This window comes from Thermobia domestica, chromosome 3 (assembly GCF_964235325.1).
Source record: "Thermobia domestica chromosome 3, izTheDome1.hap1.1, whole genome shotgun sequence".
Classification (NCBI taxonomy): Eukaryota; Metazoa; Arthropoda; class Insecta; order Zygentoma; family Lepismatidae; genus Thermobia; species Thermobia domestica.
Genome location: NC_137456.1, coordinates 60,517,104 through 60,537,833, shown reverse-complemented (window position 1 = coordinate 60,537,833; position 20,730 = coordinate 60,517,104). Strand labels below are relative to the sequence as shown.

General features: G+C 35.5%; 1 protein-coding gene across 2 annotated transcripts in view; it reads left to right on the top strand.

Annotated features, from left to right (window-relative positions):
• Nucleotides 1-20,730, top strand: part of LOC145680422 (uncharacterized) — a 47,021-nt gene that overhangs the window by 15,288 nt on the left and 11,003 nt on the right. Inside the window, exon 1 of one of the 2 annotated variants that reach the window (XM_081750938.1) lies at nucleotides 8,386-8,658. The exons of the other annotated variant lie outside the window; for it this stretch is intronic. The gene's annotated coding sequence lies outside the window, so the exon portion shown is untranslated. Of the gene's footprint in view, nucleotides 1-8,385; nucleotides 8,659-20,730 lie in introns of those variants that run through there. 2 annotated transcript variants of the gene reach the window in all.

Below are 20,730 nucleotides of genomic sequence, written 5' to 3'. Positions count from 1 at the left end.
AAAGAGTATGTAGGTAGCTTTATTTCGGAAGTATACCTTAAGAAGGCATATTTCGTACGTATCATTGCATTAAACTGCATGGCAATGATGACTAGTAGTAGTGCGTTTATAAAGTAAATGTGCTGTACAAGAAAAGTCTGTAGCTAAAGAAAAGCTGTCACAGATATGGTAGGACAATTTCATTAGTGAATAGCTTATCCCGGGGTGAATAGTGGCGGATAAGGATCCCCCAGCCATAAACTGCTTAAGACAGCTAGATGCTTACATAAACCCGTCATTGAATTACTTTGTATGTCTTTACGTTTCTTTTTTATTTGTATATCATATATTATTATATATGTGCAAGTATATGACAAGAAGATATTTATAGGTTAGTGGGTCTTATTAGATTATAATGTTATTCCGTCCGTTATTCCACACGATAACTCTTGAACGAAAGCGAATTTTAGATTTTTATTTATTTTATTTTATTTTATTTTATTTTTATTTTTATTTTATTTATTTATTTTATTTTATTTTATTTTATTTATTTATTTTTTGCAATAGACAGCTGGAGCGATTTATCTAATCCCACTTCGTTAATGGAGTCTATCCGTTCACTAATGAATTTAACGTGCTGTATTAAAAAAAATCCACGTATTCCTGAGCGTATATGCAACCTGTACAACAGCAAAGAATTGTTGGTTGCCTATAGTAAAAGGATAAGTAGCTTTTCTTACTGCAAGAAAATCCATTAGACTTTAGTTTCGTGTAATCTTCTTGACTGCCTTTACTAGGGTTGATTTGCTCCCGGTGTAAGCGTATGGGCCTCATAGTTTCACCCCAAGTGTATGTATGTATATGTGCGTGTGTATGGCACTTTATTTCTCGGTACTTACTGGCCAGATTTAAATAAAATTTAGTGGGCAAATACCCATGGCCAGGTAAATAAAATTGTTATGTTTGATGGCCGGGCTTGGCTCGGCTCTTTTATATTTGATACTTTATTTCTCGGCAGCTTCTTAAAGTGTACCGTGCTGTATCATTATAACAACTATTAAATTATTTACAAATGTACGATTCGTATAATGTATTATTTACAAATTGCGTTCATTTTATATAGAATATTCCGTTAATATTCTAGGAGCAGGACTGTTTTAAGATAACGATGAACCCGGTAGCTTTCGAGGGACCCTGCACCTGCTTTTTACGAGATTTCATTGAAGAGAAACCAAATAAAATACCAGTGTTCGACACGGACCAGTTAATATAGGCCTATCACATAGCCGTAATACTATGTGATGAAAGTAATTTATGATTATACTATAAGGAAGAACTTACAATTACGATCACTCCACTTTCTCATACATGATGGATATGGAATCAGTATAGAAACCAAATATAGGTGATATGATCTTAATCACAAAACAAGTAGACTGTGTCATCATTAACAAAACTTACACTTATATGCATAGCAGTGGTGTAGGCAGCAAGTTCTAGGGGGCATGACTTTTTCAGAGGGAGCCGGGATATTTACATACTAAAAGCTATGAAAAGTCTATATATCCAGTATGGGCGTGGAGACTGCATGAAGTTAGAATTACGTTGTAAGAAATGTACGAAAAAGCTATTCGTAAGGAAATAAAAACTGCTCATGGAAGTGCATTTGTTTGCATTTTTTGGGTATAAATAGTATACCAGTAATAATAATAATAATAATAATAATAATAATAATAATAATAATAATAATAATAATAATAATAATAATAATAATAATATGAAACTCAGCCACTGCTCCAATAATATACTAACAGATTTACAACTAAGAGTATGTCCACCCAATTAGGCAATGAGAGTACGAAGTAGATTAATGATTTCAGTTGTTTTAGTTATTTTAACGTATTGACATGGTTTAAATCTTTTTTAAAAAAATATTTTACATTCTCTTTTAAACATTCTGCATTTTCTATGAATTTTAAGTAAGTTTAATAAATATATAACAGACGAATTTCATGTGGAGGGCTAGACTTCCTGTTTGTCCCCACTCCCGTGGCTACACCTCTGATGAACAATAAACATTAATTTTCAGTAATTCCTAATGTGAAAACAGCTATGAGAATTTTTCTTTAGAATGAAAGGACTAAAAAAAATGAATTAAGGACCAGTATGCCACAATCAGGATTAAACTAGTTAAGTTTAATGAGCATTGAATATAAGATATTTCAAAATATGAACTTTGATTACCTTAATACATGATTTTCCACATCCTTTCCTCCCTGTTCGTTTAAAACATTTCTAGGTAGGATTGAATTAATACCTTATTGGGTCCCCAATAGGAAGAGAAAACTAAGTTCTCTATCATATTTAATAATGTTCAATAAAATAATAGTAATAAAATATATATTAATAGTAATATTTAATAATAGTAATAAAATATATATCAATCAATTTTGAAGTTCCAAATAAATCTAGGGATGCACTGAAAGCGATATTCGGAACAAAAATATCCCTAACTCAAAAATTCACTCCTTGCTACCTATATGCTTTCGCATAACAAAGTAAACATAATAATATGACTTTTCTACATTATAATTTTTTTATTGTACAAAAGCAAGGACAAATATGCTAAATAAATCAGAAACATGCAGGATGAATGCTACTTGCAATACAGTAGATTTTAGAAATGACAAAAATGAAATGAAATTTTAAGTTTTACGTCCCACGGTTATGTCGGCTAGGCTAAAGGAGACGGTGATTATGAAAAATGAACGAAAATGGTGGAATGAAGAAAGCTGAAGTGGAATGAGGAAACGGGAGAGCTTCGAGGAAACCCATGCACACGGTGTTTGTCCACCACTAAGTTCACTTTAGAAACGACAAGTACCGTAATAAATATTTATGATGACTGCCTTACAAGGTTTAAAAATGAAATTGTGAATACATTATATCATGAAAGATGAGTACTGTAATTGGTTATAGAAAGGGATTTGTTGTGTTCTCTTTCAATAAGTAAATAAATAAATTATAATAGTTATTTTGTTGTTGGGAACCATAGAGATGGGAAGGAGTAAATTTGTGTGTTATCAACGAACTTAAAAAGTTTGTTACTGAATTCTGTGTGTCTATGTATGTGTGTGTCTGCTTTATTAGCGAATTTTTCAACTTTGAACCCGCCATTCGATAGAGCGTCAAAAGAAGTAATGGAATTTTTCGTGTCACTCTTACTGTTCCCGAGATATTGACCAAAAAAGTTACGATTTCGAGAGGTTTACGGTAACTAGCCATATCTCGGGAACCGTAAGTCATAGAGAGATCATATTGGTGTTGATCAATACCTAAAAAGAAGATTACATTTTGATTCTAAATAGTAACCGGTAGTCACTGCCAACTGGCCACCGTTCCCCAGATATTAGCCAAAAAAAATTCGGATTTCGAGAGATTTAAGGAGCTATATCTCGGGAACTGTAAGTCATAGAGAGAGGATATTTTGCGAATTTTTCAATTTTGAATATGTGTCTTCGTAAAACAACGTATAATAGAACGTTTTAACAGAACTCTTAAACAAGACATGTGTAAAAAATTTAGAACTCAATAAAATTATAAATGGATAGATATATGTATATTACAAGACTTGTTTAATGAGTATAATAATAAAGTACATAGAACAATTGAGAGGTTAATTTGGATAAGGGCGTAACTAGCAATTCTTCAATTTTTCAGGAGAGCAGAAAAACAAACGCCCTTATCCAATTAATCAACGTATTCACACGATATTTTTGGAGACAAGCGTTCTCTACGGAGCAGAGATATTACCTTAACACCACTTAGACACATGCGGACATGCTCAAGCTTTCAAAAAATATGTATATCTCATTTTATCGGAAATAGGTCGATACGCCCTTGCCCAAATTACCCCTTCAGTTGTTATAAAACCTATAGAAGCTAATGAGAAAAAATAATTGTTTTTAAGTTCGTTCTGGCAATGCTCTTGGAGCATTCTCAACTGGTTTTTGTTTTGAATATCTCTTTCTCATCCATCAAAAATTTACCTGAAATTTTAAAATTGATTTGTATACTTTTGAATGTTATAAAATATGATAGACCTCAGTCTTCTCTTCCCGCCTGGGGCATAAGAAGGTATTGATTCGACCTTCGTAGTAATGATTTCAGGAATACTCCAGAAAGAGAATGATAATGTAAACTAGCTGCACGGTATTTTTATGCTGCTGTAATTCTTGAGTTTTCTTGTAAAAACCTTTCTACACATAATTCTGTCTCTCAAAAAAAAAAAAAAAAAAAAATCTTTACTTTCCAGCTCAATTTGGTGAAACGTAGCTATCACTTGGATCTTAAAAAAAAATCTCCTGTTGATTTCAAATCTACCAAAGCATCAAACGAAACTGGAATATAACTGCGTATTCCTTCCACGCGATTCTATCATATCATAATGTCTGCAAAGTCAAATTGAATCCAAGGGACTTCATGTAATGCGATAAAAAGAAAACTTTCCCATTGTCTTGGGTATGTTAGTTAGGTGTCCTTGATTTTATTATCTCATTATCAACCGTTTATTACTTTCTTTGCAGAATATTTCACGTTGTCATCTCTCGTGTGTGTTTGCACAGTACAATGGTTGCCAATCTCAACGGAAACTTACTAATTTTGTACAATAATAGTCAACATGAATTTCCTCAAAATAAACCTGTTGAGAATTCTGCAGGAACATTGTCAGAACGAACCTAAAAACAATGATTTTTTTTCTTATTAACTTCTACAAGTTTTATACCAATTGTTCTATGTACTTTATTATTATACTCATTAAACAATTCTTGTAATATATCTATTAATTTATAATTTCCTTGAGTACTAAACATTTTCCACACGTTTTGTTTAAGAGTTCTGTTAAAACGTTCTATACGATATGTTGTTTTACGAAGGTACATCCTCAAAATGGAGGGCTCGATGTTGGAAAATTCGCAAATTATCATCTCTCTATGACTTACAGTTCCCGAGATATGGCTTCTTAAATCTCCCGAAATCGGAACTTTTTTGGACAATATCTCAGGAATGGTAAGAGTGGCGCGAAAAATTCCACCACTTCTTTGGGATAGTTTTTGATGCTTTATGGAATGGAGAGCTCAAAATTAAAAAAAAAATGAAAACAACACACATATACACACACACACACACAGAGAGAGAGAGAGAGAGAGAGATGGAGAATTCAGTAACGAACTTTTTAAGTTCGTTGAATATGCATAGGGTTTGTCATTAATAATGAGAATTTGAAGGTTATGAACAACCACATTCATTTTTTTTTATCTTAGTCTATTGATTTTTACAGTAAAATAATTTATTTTCTCTATGAAATTAATACATACTTTGTAAACCTACTTATTTTCTTGTAAATTAACAAATAACTTTGCACGTAAATTTAACCATATTGCTAAGTTTATATGTTTGTGGCCAAGAAAAGTTTATATGTTTGTGGTCAATTCTTTTGACAATGAGATGTTGAAAACCACAAGTGCTAGAAACGTGCCGTTTTCGCTGGTCGATTTCTAATTTTGTGTACATTTCTAAGTTTTTATTCATTTTTTTTAAAAAAAAAAACTTGCCTTATTTTTCTATTCTACATTTTTGACGTCGTTTTGGCCCTATTAGTTTGTTATTATCCCACTTGGACGTTAAGGTTGATATCATTATGAAAGGCAACCAGCAGAGGAGCTATGTATAGCGGGTTGATGGACATTTCAGGCGCTTTGCTTTAATTTGAATGACAAAACCTATTGCAAGCTGGCAACTTCGAAGCCTTATGGACCTACAATGAGGCGTACTCGAATATAGAATTATAAGAAAAAAAATGCATTCGGTATCATCTATCGCTTATTCAAGTTTGCCATAAACTCACCCCAACATTCTATATATTAAAATACTACATTTATATTTTTATTTATAGCAATTCACTCCCTTTGAAAATCTTCCTGTCCTTTACTTGTATCCGTAAAGAGACTTCCACAGATATAGTGACAAGTGGAAAGGAGATTCACGCTTATATTAGAACTGTGCGCTGTGTAAATAGCACAAGTTCAGCTAGTAAATTTATTAAAAACAAGAAAAACCTAAAATTTAATGGCCATTAAGTATAAAATAATACCATTAAAGAGCTCCGTCGCGATTATATTAGCGTACGTGCCTGTGGCGTGGGAGACCCGAGTTGGATTCCTGGCGTTAACTCATGTGGTTCAAATCTCACTTTAAGCTGTAGGTTCACGTTTCATATAACGTTACTGCTGAAAGAGACGCTAAGCTTCAACCTTTGCAAGAAATACAATTTAAAATCTCGATTCATTGCAAAGAAGAAAGCAAAGCTCCCTCATTTTAAATCAATGTAATGTATGGTAAACAAATTGCAGGAAAACATCACTAAACTTTGAGAAGTGATTCCTTATACTAACTGAAAGAAAAATATTTTAATGAACGCTCTTAACAGTGAGATAGGTTGCCTTTCCTTAAGAAACAGAAAACAACTCAAATCAAATCTTTAAAAAATTTGTTTGCTGATTGTTCGCTTTCTTAGATACCCTCTGGTGCGTGGGGTCCTTGGTTCGATCCCCGATCAAGTAAGTTTGTGATTGACAACATCGTTTCCATGAGTTTTCTCCCGTCTCCTCCCACATTCTCATTCCACTATTCTTCTATCATCATTTGCTTGCTTTAATCATCCGTCTCCCTTAGCCTAAAGGACATAATCGTATGATGTTAAACTGAAATATTTCATTTAATTTTTTTCCCTTTGATACCTCGACCAGATTGTGGTAATTCTATTGTTTTGTTATTTTAGACCTCTACATTGAAAAAACAATAAAATAAATTAAGATCTCATAGCCTAGGAATTGGAGATAGCCTGATGAAAAAGGCACTGTAAAAGAACTTTATTACTTAGGAATAAAGCGATAATAGGTGCAAAAAGATGTAAAATCCAGAATAGTTGAATGTGAAAGGCAATCGAAGAAAAAACAGAAGTATCTAACCGAAAATAAATCTACATAATAGTGAAGAAAATGCTAATAAAAGCATATGTATAGAATATGAAGCATGAATTATAGAAGAAGAAAACCGAAGAGTGGAAGCATTTGAAATAAGGTGCCGTACAAGAATGTTGAAAATTAGATGACGTATAAGGTGTGAAATGAGTGTGTAGGAAATGGTAGGAGAAAAATATTATATTAAGGACTGTGTTGAAAAAAAAAAAAAGAGGTAGGATGATTGGACGTATTAGGATACAGGGAGGAATCAGGAAACGACAGAAGGAAAAAATACCCATAGGAAGGCCGCGATTGAAATGTACAAACTAAATAATACAAGACGTAGAGAAAATAGCTACAAGGAAATGAGAAGTCTGATTCTGGATAAAGTTGAGTGGAAAACCACATCAAAACAATCAATATTGCTAACACACACACACACACACACACACAAAAAAAGAAGATATTAATTCAGTAATTGCATGGATAAAAATCACTGTAGTCTCTACGATAGGATTCATTGAACGGAACATGTTTCGTCCAATAGCAATCCATCAATTATTCCTCTGGATCAAGGTTGTACTAGGAAAAATAATTGAGGGTATATACTACTACTACTACTACTACTACTACTACTACTACTACTACTACTACTACTACTACTACTACTACTACTACTACTACTACTACTACTACTTAATAATAATAATAATAATAATAATAATAATAATAATAATAATAATAATAATAATAATAATAATAATAATAATAATAATGGTAATTTTAATCATTCTTACCATTGTGTTCGGTTACCACCCAAGTTCCCTCTAAGTTTCCCAATAGAACATAATCATATGAAAGTTGGTATTTAGCTTCTAATTTAAAACAATTAAAGGCATGTTTCCACTTTTTTAATGTTTTATTTAGAAAAAGAAAAAGGGGTGAAAGAAAGATAGTGGGGTTGTAATTCTTAAAATAATATAACCAAATCTCGAAATCTCTTACAACTAGAGATATTTTAGGGATATGAGTAGTGTGAGGCCGTAGGCCGAGGAAATATAGGAATCTGGGGCGAAGTCCCCAGCTAGCAGGAGGCTAGTTCCATGCAAAAGTAGCTTTTCTACAGTTTGATGTGGCTGAAGATCCTGGCGGCTGTCGGCTTTTCTTCTACCTTCAGACGGTCCTGACTACAGATACTACTAAGAAGATAGTTCTCTTAACGGTTTTAAAATTATTAAACTTGTTATTTTAAGATAAATAAATCAATAAATAAATGAAACTAAACTATGATAGTCTGACTAGCAGGAGATGGCAACATTCTCAAGCTCACTTCGTCTAACAGACGGAATAACTACAGAATCAGACACTGCATGAAGATTGAATCAACGCAACAACAAATCAAGATATTCTTATACATACATGTATCAGTGAAACCAATATTTTTAAAATTCAATATCTCATCATTTAAGTACTTAGAGAACTGCACTGTTCACGTTATTATCTTCTGATGACATTGTTATAATCACTAAGCACAAGGAAAGACAATTTTACGCTTATAAAATATGGCAGAAGTAAGTTAAAACCAATACTCCACAGAAATTGTGCTTCAAAAATTTGTTCAAGATGCACTTGTATTTACTTCTGCTTTCTGCTGGTAAGTTATAATCTTTTGTTTACATTTGTACCTACTCTCATCTTGAACGTGGAAAATTCAGCGTTTAAGTAAACTTTTTTTTCAATTTCATAATTTGTCAATTTCGTAATTAATCAAAAGTGACAGATCTCTACACATATTTGCATTTAAAAGTTGCTAGCTTAAAAACATCCGTTAAATTTTACAGCATATATTCACGTATCTTCAAATAAGTAAATACAAATAACAGGTAATGCTGAAATATTACAAACCAATGCTTTCGTACTCACTTTTTTTTTTCTTTCTTTAAACGTACGTGTAGACCCTATGCTTCGAGGTTAAGGAAAATGGATGGTGATGATCATAATTAATGAAACGGTGGAATCAAGAAAGCGTGAATGAACGAAAGAACCCCGAGAAAACGCGTTGTCCGTCCACTTCAAAGCTCATTTGAGGACAGCTAGGGACTTCGCACCAGAGGACGGGTCCGGCTCTAGTTAATTTGCCACCGCATGCAATAGCATAATTTACCGCCACCTTCTTCAGAAAGAACAAATCTTAAAAAGCTACGATTTTAAGTATCTTACCCCATCATGAACAAGGAAGGAAAGGAAAAGACACTCGCACTCAAAAAGGCCTAAATACTACAGATACAATCTCGTTGTGTCTTTTTTCTTTAAATAGTAATCTATTATGTTAGTGAAGGATAAAACAAACACATCTGTAGAGGAAAGATGGTAATCATTTTTATAAAATTCAATATTGAGCTTCAGTTTCAATATATCAGTTTGCAATTCCAGTGCAATTAGCTCTTTTATCTTTGTTTCTTGATTTTTCTTGTACATCTGTTAAAAAAAATATTTTAAAAACTTGTTTCCACCTTCAATGATAAGGAACTTGTTTGTGGCAAAGACAAAACTAGTTTTCATATCAAAACCGATAACTAGATCGAACAGGTGTTCGCTACTATGAATGTAGTATTCAAATAGAAGTTCAGCTTAGTAAATTTAACTACCATCATCTTGAAGTCTGTTTCCAACAAGAAATATTTACTTTAAATAATATACTATAGTTATGACAGATTTTTCCGCCCTGTGTAAATGCACGTGTTGCACATATAGTAGAGCCGGCCCTGCCAGAGGTGGGTGCACTACCAGTGAACTACCGCATTGTATTCATAAAATATTGTAGTCTAAAATAGCCAACACATTCATGTTCCTTGCTAATGAAAATTTTAAAACATTAAAGCTAGTATGTCACTTTACAAGAATCTTGTAGCTGTCATTAAAAAATCCTACAACCTGATCTTTCTACACATTACAACTTTCTGAAAACAAAAAAAGATATCTCCACACCATGCAATACTGCACTCTAGTGGACAAATAGTGAACCTCCATATTAAAAGCATGTATTTTGGCGCGCTTCCCCTCCCCGTCCAAAAGAATCTGTCGTTTCGGAAGCAGCAAAACTTTTATTTTCTTCTTTATGTCAGCGGAGAGCGATAGCAGGTAGCAAGCAAGACGACCCAGAGAGATGCAAATGGTTTGACTCCTTGCAAGATGAAAAAAAAAAAAAGTTGTATGTCCCTTTCAAGACTATTTACATGGAGAAATATTGTAGGGTTGCAAGATTGTTTTCATGACAGTTACAAGATTTCTGTAAGGTGGCAACCTCGCTTAATTGAAGCGAGCTTCTGCACCATTCGACTTAAGTTGCATTTGTTTGTCCGTCCGTCCGTATATACAACAATTTATCCGATTTTACTAAAATTTCGTTTGTTTTCTCTCAGGCTTCAAAAATACGGTAATTATATCGTGTTGAACTCGAGGATGAGACGTGAATTAATCCTCGACGTTAAGAAAATATTTCAAGGTAACACTTGTTTTTTTCTTCCTAAATCTAATTTTCCTTAAACAGACAAGCTTAAAAATAGGGTTGAAATTAGTTAAGGGCAAAGTGGTGCAATCCCTCCTAATGAAATAAATAAATAAATAATAGACTCTGGTAATGTCACTAAAGAGGATCACGCGAACTATTTGCATATATGAGATATGGATAGACACCGTTAGTCATCGTTACCCCTTAATAACGGATTATCTGCATTAACTTACTCGGTTCAAGTAATTGCTCTATCTATTGCAAAAGCAGAATTCAAAAAATAGTTTACATATATGGGATATGGGCTAGGATAGCCACCGTTAAACTCGCCGTTATCCGTTAATTTATTGCATTAACGAACTCGGCAAAGATAAATCGCTCTACTTGTTGCAAAAATAAATAAATAAAATAAAAATGTGATTACATGTATAGGACATGGGCTAGATATTTACCGTTAAAGTTGCTATTATACGCTAATACGGTAACGCATAGTTTCTCAACCTGGGGGTCGCGAAGATAAACGAAAGAGATAAATATGATTAGAATCTAATCCCGGAAAATATTTTTAAATATTATTTTGAATTTTCTTTTGACAGGCATACATACTGTTAAGAACAACAAAAAATAGGTTCTACTAAACATTTTCAACAGGCGTAGAATTGTTTAAAAATCAACTTAAATGAAAGAGATACGATATGAAACTAATGAGAACTACATATTGAAATACCAGAAAAATACAAATGCAACAAAACCTGCATAAATTAAAAATGAAAGCTAATAAGATGCCTAAGCATGGTGTGGTTTCACTAGTGCAGCAATGTCCGGCTCAATCTTGGTGACGCACATTATCAAATCATTTAAAATACTCAATAACTTTTCTAATAACTGTCCAAGTTTATTTTAACCAAAATTGGAAATCACTTTATTTTTTATCGTATGACCCAAAATTAAGGGAGTTACGAAATTTTAAAATTTTCAAAGGCCTCCATTTTGAAACAGTATGACGGATCGGATGCGGTATTTGCAATATGAATGAAGCGACCAAATTTGGTTTTAATCCACTCACTTTTAGGGAAGTTACTGTATCTACTATATGCAAGAAATGAATTCTACTATTACAGAAATAGATGGAGATCTCCGCAATAGGTATATTAAAAATCCCACATAAGCTTATAAGCTTATTACAAACCAGAAATTATTAGGGGGTCGCTGGCCAGAGGATGTGATAAAATGGGGGTCGTGATACGAATTAGGTTGAGAACCACAGCGTTAACGTATGGACTCCATTAACGAATTTGTTATTCTTTATTTTATTTTAAATTACATAATCTGAAAATATGCTGGGTGTCGTTATTCGGAGTTGTGTACGAATGAAGAACTTGTCGTCAATCTCTGTAAAATGTAAAATAAATTTTGTTGGGTCGTTCTCTATAACTTCACCTACTCAATGATAGGTGAAAAATCACGGCTCTTTTTGCCTAAAATAGCTATCAGACTTCCGGAGATTTTATTTAGTTAAATATTAGACCGCGTATAACAGTACACGACCATAACGGTACAACTATAGATTATAATAGAAAATAGGAAAAGAAAGTGAAGCTAATAAGAAGAAAGAAGAAGGGAAAGGAGAGACTAGAATAACTTCTTGAAGAATGGTTCATTAGAAAAGATAATAGGTAAAGAAACAATAAGAGAAAGAATTACGAGAAAGGTGTAAAGGGAAAAATAGTTAAAGGAAAGAAGAGTGAAGAAAAAGGTATCAGAATAATTATTGAAATATAGTTAAAGGCTTGTGATGCGTTGTGCATGGTGTTGACTTATCAATCTTTGCGTAGAATAACAAAGGAAAAAATCCATCTATGAACCTGTTGCAACTAGACACATGCTAATATATACAATGAAAAATCTAAATACGAAATTCCATGTCTTTAACCTTCAGCGATTCCGAGATATGGATATTTTAAAATTAATAATTGCCACCCCTTTTTCTCCTTCTCCATCGAATTTTCAAAAATCCTTCCTTAGTGGTATCTTACGTCACAAGTTCTGCATACTGTTCTAAGTTCCCAGCTTAAGCAGTTTGGGCTGGGCGTTGATCAGTCAGTCAGTCATTCAGGTTATTTATATAGAGAGATTACGTATTTAGCAATTTAATCTCAACCAAAATATAAATTCATTCCCTTGTCGTTGATTGATGTAAACTCCAAACAAGAGACTTCTTGAGAAGGCTTGAGAACAGCACGCATCCTATGATTTATGAAAATTTGTTTATTCATAGAAAATATATATTTAAACATTTTTGCTTCAAAATGAATAGAATTAATCCCATTGGTTTTAAATGACTTCAATCCCAAACATTAAGTCAAATCTTAGACGAGACTCACAATATGTTTTATAAGAATGAAGAATTATTTTGTGGAATGTAACTTTAAAAATTCAAGTGCGGGCTAAATGGTGAGCAGAGTTACTGTGATCACTAAATTCATCTCTCATACTAAATTTACGATGATGATTAGTAAATTTAGTATGAGGGATTAATTCCACTCTTTACAAATACAGTTTCTGTCAGGCTCGGGGCATCAGATCCAGTGTGGGAATCAGCACCAAACCGACTAAATTAATTCCCTTGACGTTGACCAGTGTCAACCTCAAGCAGTGGGAATTTAACATTTGAAAGAAAATACTCACCATATTGCAACAATTTTATTGAAAATATCTTAATTAAAAAAATACACTTAGTATGTTTTTGTTTCTTTTCGAGATGGGATGACTCACTCTATTCTGACTAATTTTAATCCGAAACAAAAGGATTTAGTAAGTCTTTACTCTTAAAATAGTAATAATAACTTTATTGCATACTGGAAATTATAGACTTATCTGTCCAATTACAATTTCCATAGAGTAGAAGTAAAAATATACAAATGGTGAAAATAAACATAATGTAAAATTGAATACAATTAAAACATGCACAAAAAAGATACAGAAATCAATATAACTCAAATAATACATAAGTACACACACACACACACACACACACACACACACACACATATATATATATATATCGGGTGTTGCAAAATAAGTGTTACAACGCTTGGGAGGTGACTCCTGCCACTGAGACAAGAAAAAAAGTTCTCTTGAACTTTCCGCTATCGGACATAGTTTCGGATCTACAACGTGCCGAAAGCGTGGGAAAATGACTTTTGGACGCCAATAGTTCGGAAACTATCCAACGTAAAGAGAGCGAGTAAAAAATTCACTGAAGAAGTCATACCTGCTGTATTGAATTTTCCATGTTTCACAATCCTATCATGCACGCTCAAGGGATTCCCCAAAGGAACGTAGGGTTTCCCAGATAATCCGCCAAATGAAAATTGGTCTAAATTGATATGAATTGATAGGGTTTCTACCAGGTAACAATAATTCGTTTGTATTAAGTCGATATCTGAAACAAATACAAAATGGCGGACACCTTCTTGCCCGTTGTGTGTGGTTGCATAATCGCCAGGTACCGATGCTGGCCAACAGTGACGTTCTGAGTATTAAGTGTATCGAATTTGTACTCAAATGCTCTATAAAGACATCTGGAGTGTCGGTAAAGCACAACAGATGAAGCAGGGTGATCACATGTGTGGAAATACTTAACGAAAAATGCCCAGAAAAAATGCACTCATACTAAGTAAACGTGAGTTCAAAGGGTTGGAAATGTAAGGATTAGCGTAAAGAACATGAAAGCCATTGCCAATTCACCAATAATATTCCCTTAAACCGATGCAATATGATATGCACGGTTGCATACCAATAAGGATGCAACAACTGAGGCCAAGTTGAAATTGTGCAAGGGGACTCACAAAGAAACTGGGTAAACTAAAGGAATGTCACTAGTGGGATCGCATGATCGATATTGAAATGTGGCCAATGTGTGTGTTGATATCGACATGTAGTTAATGGACAAATGTCAACATGTCCCACTACTGCTGGGACACCATCTCATGTGGAAAAACTAGGAAAATAACGTTGTACATTCTGCTATTACATCTGGTGCACTTTTTGGTAGAACGTAACTAGAACACGATTGTATCAATGACTCTCTTTGTTTGGGACATTGTCCCACAGTCGACACATATAAAAATAAATCTCTTAATCCATGGTTCAAATTCTGATAGAGCATGAAAATAACAAACTTGTATAATGTCCCACGTTTTCTGGGACATATGACGTACTCAAAATATAGGAAAATACCTCCAGAAATTCGTGTCTTATACACAGTACACATGCCAATACAAAGATGAAAATGAACCAATTTAGCACACATAACACTACAGCTGGAACACCATACATATGGAAAATAAAACGACATGAGAAATAGAAAGAAACGTCTTAAAACTTTGATTGTTTACAACTGTGCAGTAGGAGTAATAACATGAAACACACAAGCATGTCGGGAGGCTGTACAAGAGCGCTTACCAAACAAAGTGGGTACTCCTCAAAGAAATGAATACAGAGAAAGTGAGGCTTCCTCGAGCCTCAGGGCTAGAGCGCTCGCTTTCGGTCGCGTGGTCGCAGTTTCCAATCCCACGGCCTTAGATTCAAGACCCGAGTAGTTATTTTCTTATTTTTCGCACGTGGGACTGTGTCCCCGCAGTAGTGGGACATGTTGACATTTGTCCATTAACTACATGTCGATATCAACACACACATTGGCCACATTTCAATATTGACCATGCGATCCCACTAGTGACATTCCTTTAGTTTACCCAGTTTCTTTGTGAGTCCCCTTGCACAATTTCAACTTGGCCTCAGTTGTTGCATCCTTATTGGTATGCAACCGTGCATATCATATTGCATCGGTTTAAGGGAATATTATTGGTGAATTGGCATTGGCGTTAATGTTCTTGACGCTAATCCTTACATTTCCGACGCTTTGAACTCACGTTTATTGAGTATGAGTGCATTTCTGGGCATTTTTCGTTAAGTGTTTCCATACATGTGAATCACCCTGCTTCATCTGTTATGCTCTACCGACACTCCAGATGTCTTTCTAGAGCATTTGAGTACAAATTCGCTACAATTAATACTCAGAACGTCACTGTTGGCCAGCATCCGTTCCTGGCGATTATGCAACCACACACAACGGGCATAAAGGTGTCCACCATTTTGTATTTGTTCCAGATATCGACTTAGGACAAACGAATTATTGTTACCTGGTAGAAAGCCTATCAATTCATATCCATTTAACCAAGTTTCATTTGGCAGATTATCCGGGACTCCCTACGTTCCTTTGGGGAATCCCTTGCGCGTGCACGGTAGGATTGTGAAACATGCAAAATTCAATAGAGCAGGTATGACTTCTTCAGTGAATTTTTTACCCGCCCCCTTTATGTTGGATAGTTTCCGAACTATTGGCGTCCGAAAGTCATTTTCCCACGCTTTCGGCACCTTATAGATCTGAAACTATGTCCGATAGCAGAAAGTTGAAGAGAACTTTTTTTCTTGTCTCAGTGGCAGGAGTCACCTCCCAAGAGTTGTAACACTTATTTTGCAACACCCGATATATACAGGGTGGTCGTGCATGAATGTCGGAAAATTCGGGAGATGAATCTACAGGTAAAAACAAGCAAAAAATGTCATATGAACATTGGGTGAATGCGGCTTCGTTTGGACGCTAGAGGCGTCTGAAATGTCACCTTCCGAGGCGGCAATTTGCAATATCTCAAGAACGGAGAGAAATACGAATGTCGGGTCAAAACATATCAAAGGAAACCCCATCCTAAGAATCCAATTATGCATAAGTAATGGCGAAACAGTGGCGGCGCTAGAGGGGGCACAAAGAAAGTGAATGAAACATGGAGAAAAGTGAACAATTTACACTGAAAAATTGTAGGAGGGGATGTTACTTGGAACATGCAACAACAAATGTTAATGAACAAAGGCAACAACGGCTAGTCTGTAGGGACATTATGGGAGGCGGATTGTAGGAATACAGTATCTTTGTAATGGTGAGAAATAGGAATGTCGGGTCAAAAGATATCAAAGGAAATCCCATCCGAAGAATCGAATTATGTATAAGTGATGGCGAAACAGTGGCGGCGCCAGGGGGAGCAACCAGGAAACAAGGAATACAACTCTAGGTGTACTGTATGATACATGTCCGATGACAGAGGGCGTATAGCTACAATAGGTGGAACAAGGGGGCGTGCAGAGCGTCGCGTAGTAGAGTTAGTTATAGTAGTAGTGAAAGCGTGGGTAACGAAAGCTTTCGCATCGAAGGTGCAGAGGACAGCGCACAGTTCATTCGTACTGAATGGGGCAATGACAGTAACAGCACAAGCGTTTTACTGCTACACTCTACAGGCAGGGCAGTGATCCATGTGTATGTGAATGTGGTTACTTTGTGTCGTGTGAAGCAGTGTTGATGTTGACAAGCGCGGGACGGACAAGTGCTATGTGTAATGCACCACAATGAATAGGGTAGTATACACTAACGCCGAAATGGCAGATATGCATTTGATGTACGGCTTAGCGGAAGGTAATGCAAAAGAAGCACGTAGGTTATATGCGGAACGCTACCCAGATCGACAAATTCCAGCACCGGGGATGTTTATTCGTATTCATCAGCGATTACGGGACACTGGGTCATTCCTTCCCAACACAGACATTCCGAGACGATGACGCGTTCGAACACCCCCACTGGAAGAGAGGGTACTCCGGTATGTGACACGGAACCCGAGTATTAGTACCCGACGAATAGCAAGGCAGGAACAAGTTTCGCATCAAGTCGTGCTAAGCATCTTGCATAGTAATAATCTCAGAACATACCACGTACAACGAACGCATGCGTTATACGATGGTGACTATGAAACCCGACGACGTTTCTGTCGTTGGTTATACCGCCGCTGCCGTGTATCACCAGCCTTTCTAAGACAGGTATTGTTCTCGGATGAGGCATTATTCACACGGGATGGTATCACAAATTTCCACAATGACCATCGATGGGCACTCAACAACCCGCATGCGATTGTAGAGACGAAGCATAATCAGCGTTTCCAATTGCATGTATGGGCTGGTACTATTGGCGAGAACGTTGTGGGACTACACTTCTTACCACAGCGATTGAACGCAATATCGTATCTCCAGTTTCTGACTCAGAACCTACCTATTCTACTTGAAGATGTGCCACTGAGGACACGACAGTGTATGTGGTTTATGCATGATGGCGCCCCTGCCCACTCACACCATTCACACCATTCTTGCATATCTGAACAAAACATATCCACGCTGGTGGATTGGTCGTGGTGGAAGACAAGTATGGCCCCCACGTTCACCCGACCTGAATACCCTAGATTTTTTCCTGTGGGGTTACGTGAAGAGCTCGTGTATACACGGCCCCTGCATGATGTTGAAGATCTTTGCCAGCGTGTATGTGATGCATTTGCCACATTACGGCAAACGCCAGCGATATTGGCACCAGTCAGAGAATCCTTACGCCATCGTATAACTGTCTGTCTCGAAGAGCAAGGAGGACATATTGAACAGCTGCTATAGAATGGCATTATGTTGACCATGGTAAGTACAATACCTCTTGTTTTTACAGTACACTGGGTCTCATCTTCCATACGTGTTTTTTACGATCTGCACGTGTCATCACTAAAAGTGTTTAACAGTTTCTTTGCAGCTCCCATGCGCCGCCACTGTTCCGCAGTACGTATGCATAATTGGATTCTTCGGATGGGATTTCCTTTGATATCTTTTCACCCGACGTTCCTATTTCTCTCCGTTAAAATGATACTGTATTTCAACATTCCACCTCTCATAGTGTCCCTACAGTGTAGCCATTGTTGCCTTTGTTCATTAACATTTGTTGCCGCATGTTCCATATAACATCCGCTCCTACAGTTTGTCAGTGTAAATTGTTCACCTTTCTCCGCATTTCATTCACTTTCTTTATGCTTCCCCTGGCGCCACCACTGTTTCGCCATCACTTATACATAATTGGATTCTTCGGATGGAATTTCCTTTGATATCTTTTGACCGACATTCCTATTTCTCACCATTACAAAGATACTGTATTCCTACAATCCGCCTCCCATAATGTCCCTACAGATTAGCCGTTGTTGCCTTTGTTCATTAACATTTGTTGTTGCATGTTCCAAGTAACATTCCCTCCTACAATTTTTCAGTGTAAATTGTTCACTTTTCTCCATGTTTCATTCACTTTCTTTGTGCCCCCTCTAGCGCCGCCACTGTTTCGCCATTACTTATGCATAATTGGATTCCTAGGATGGGGTTTTCTTTGATATGTTTTGACCGACATTCGTATTTCTCTCCGTTCTTGAGAAATTGCAAATTTCCGCCTCGGAAAGTGACATTTCAGACGCCTCTAGCGTCCAAACGAAGCCGCATTCACCCAATGTTCATATGACATTTTTTGCTTGTTTTTACCTATAGAATCATTTCCCGAATTTTCCGACATTCATGCACGACCACCCTGTATATATATATATATATATATATTTACTCAGAAAGGTAATATTCTAAGCTGCTTATAAAATAAGTATACAAATGCCTTTGAATAACACTGAAATTATGTTCAAAAATATCAATAATATTAGGAAGATCATTGGCCATTGTCAGAGTTTTTTTTTTTTTTTTTTTTTTTTTATGGGTACATTATTGAGCCAGTGAATAGGTCTAACTAGGTACATTAGCGAAGTGTTCCCTAGGGATTCGCATAAAATTGATTCAAATGCAAAGTTCTCCGCCGCCCAATGTGTATTTTACCAATTTTAGCGGCCCATAGCGGTAATTTGCATATTTATAGTCTTCATACAGCATCAAACACTACTATAATGCTCGAACACAAAATTGCTTTTAGTTTCTTTAGGTCTAGCTGGACATGAATATGGGCATATCTAAAACATATTGGATCAAATACTGTTTCTCTCATATATGTTACCCTCTTTGCCGCTATCTTGGATCCGCCATATTGGATTCAACTTTCGTTTTTTTCAAATGGGAATAGATGCAAGTGCTACATCAAATTCATGTACAGTTTTCTCGGAAATTCACTGGTGTAGTGAATTTTAGCGTAGCTTGTACCGTTTGGAGGGTATTGGATGTTAAATCCCTCCAGGCACTTCCCGAATGGACATTGCAGAGTAATATCAGTTACGCTTGCGCTTTTGATGTTGACAAATCAAAACAATTTGTAACTGGAAAAAATACTGTAGGTATAAACAAACTCTTTGCAACATTGATGTCATAATTCTTATTACATTTCTGTGAGCGATTTTATTACTTCCATGTTATACAATAACAAGGAAGTATTATATTACGGTCAAAATGCCTAATGTAAATCCAGATACGACGAGATATGGATGATTGACTATGTGTCTGTTGTACGTTCAGAGAATATTTCGTCAACAATAAATCACCTAAAACATTACATATACACACGGGGCCCTGCACAACTTTCTATTTGGTTCAGTATTCCTGAAGTGCCTGACATTTAATATGCAATACCTCGCAAACGGTACAAGCTGCGGTAAAATTCACTACAACAATGAATTTCCGAGGAAATTGTACATGAATTTGATGTCACTTGCACTTATTTTCATTTGAAAAACCGAAAGTTGAATCCAATATAGTAGATCCAAGATGCCGGCCGGGATGGGTAACATGTGTCAGAGAAACAGTACTTGATCCAATTTGTTTTGCATATACCCACATTCATGTCCAGTTACATCTAAAGAAACTAAAAGCAATTTTTATACTCGAACGTTATGATTGAATGATTGAATTCCTTACATATGAAGGACCATAAATATGCAAATTACCGGTATGGGCCGCTAAAATTGGTACAATACATACTGGGCTGCAGAGCACTTTGCATTTGAATCAATTTTACACGAATCCCGAGGGGACACTTCGCGAACATACCTTGTAAGAATTTTGGAATTTTTTTTATAATAGCTAAATGCATGCAAAATTACCATTCACAATAAATTCAAATTATCACGAAGAATTGAGTGCAACATTTTAACATCCACAATAATCCTTCTTTCAGACAACTTCAACATACCCAATGATAATCTAACTTCATCTAAAGAAATAATAATAATAATAATAATAATAATAATAATAATAATAATAATAATAATAATAATAATAATAATAATAATAATAATAAAAGGCTAGTCATAATAAACTGAAGAT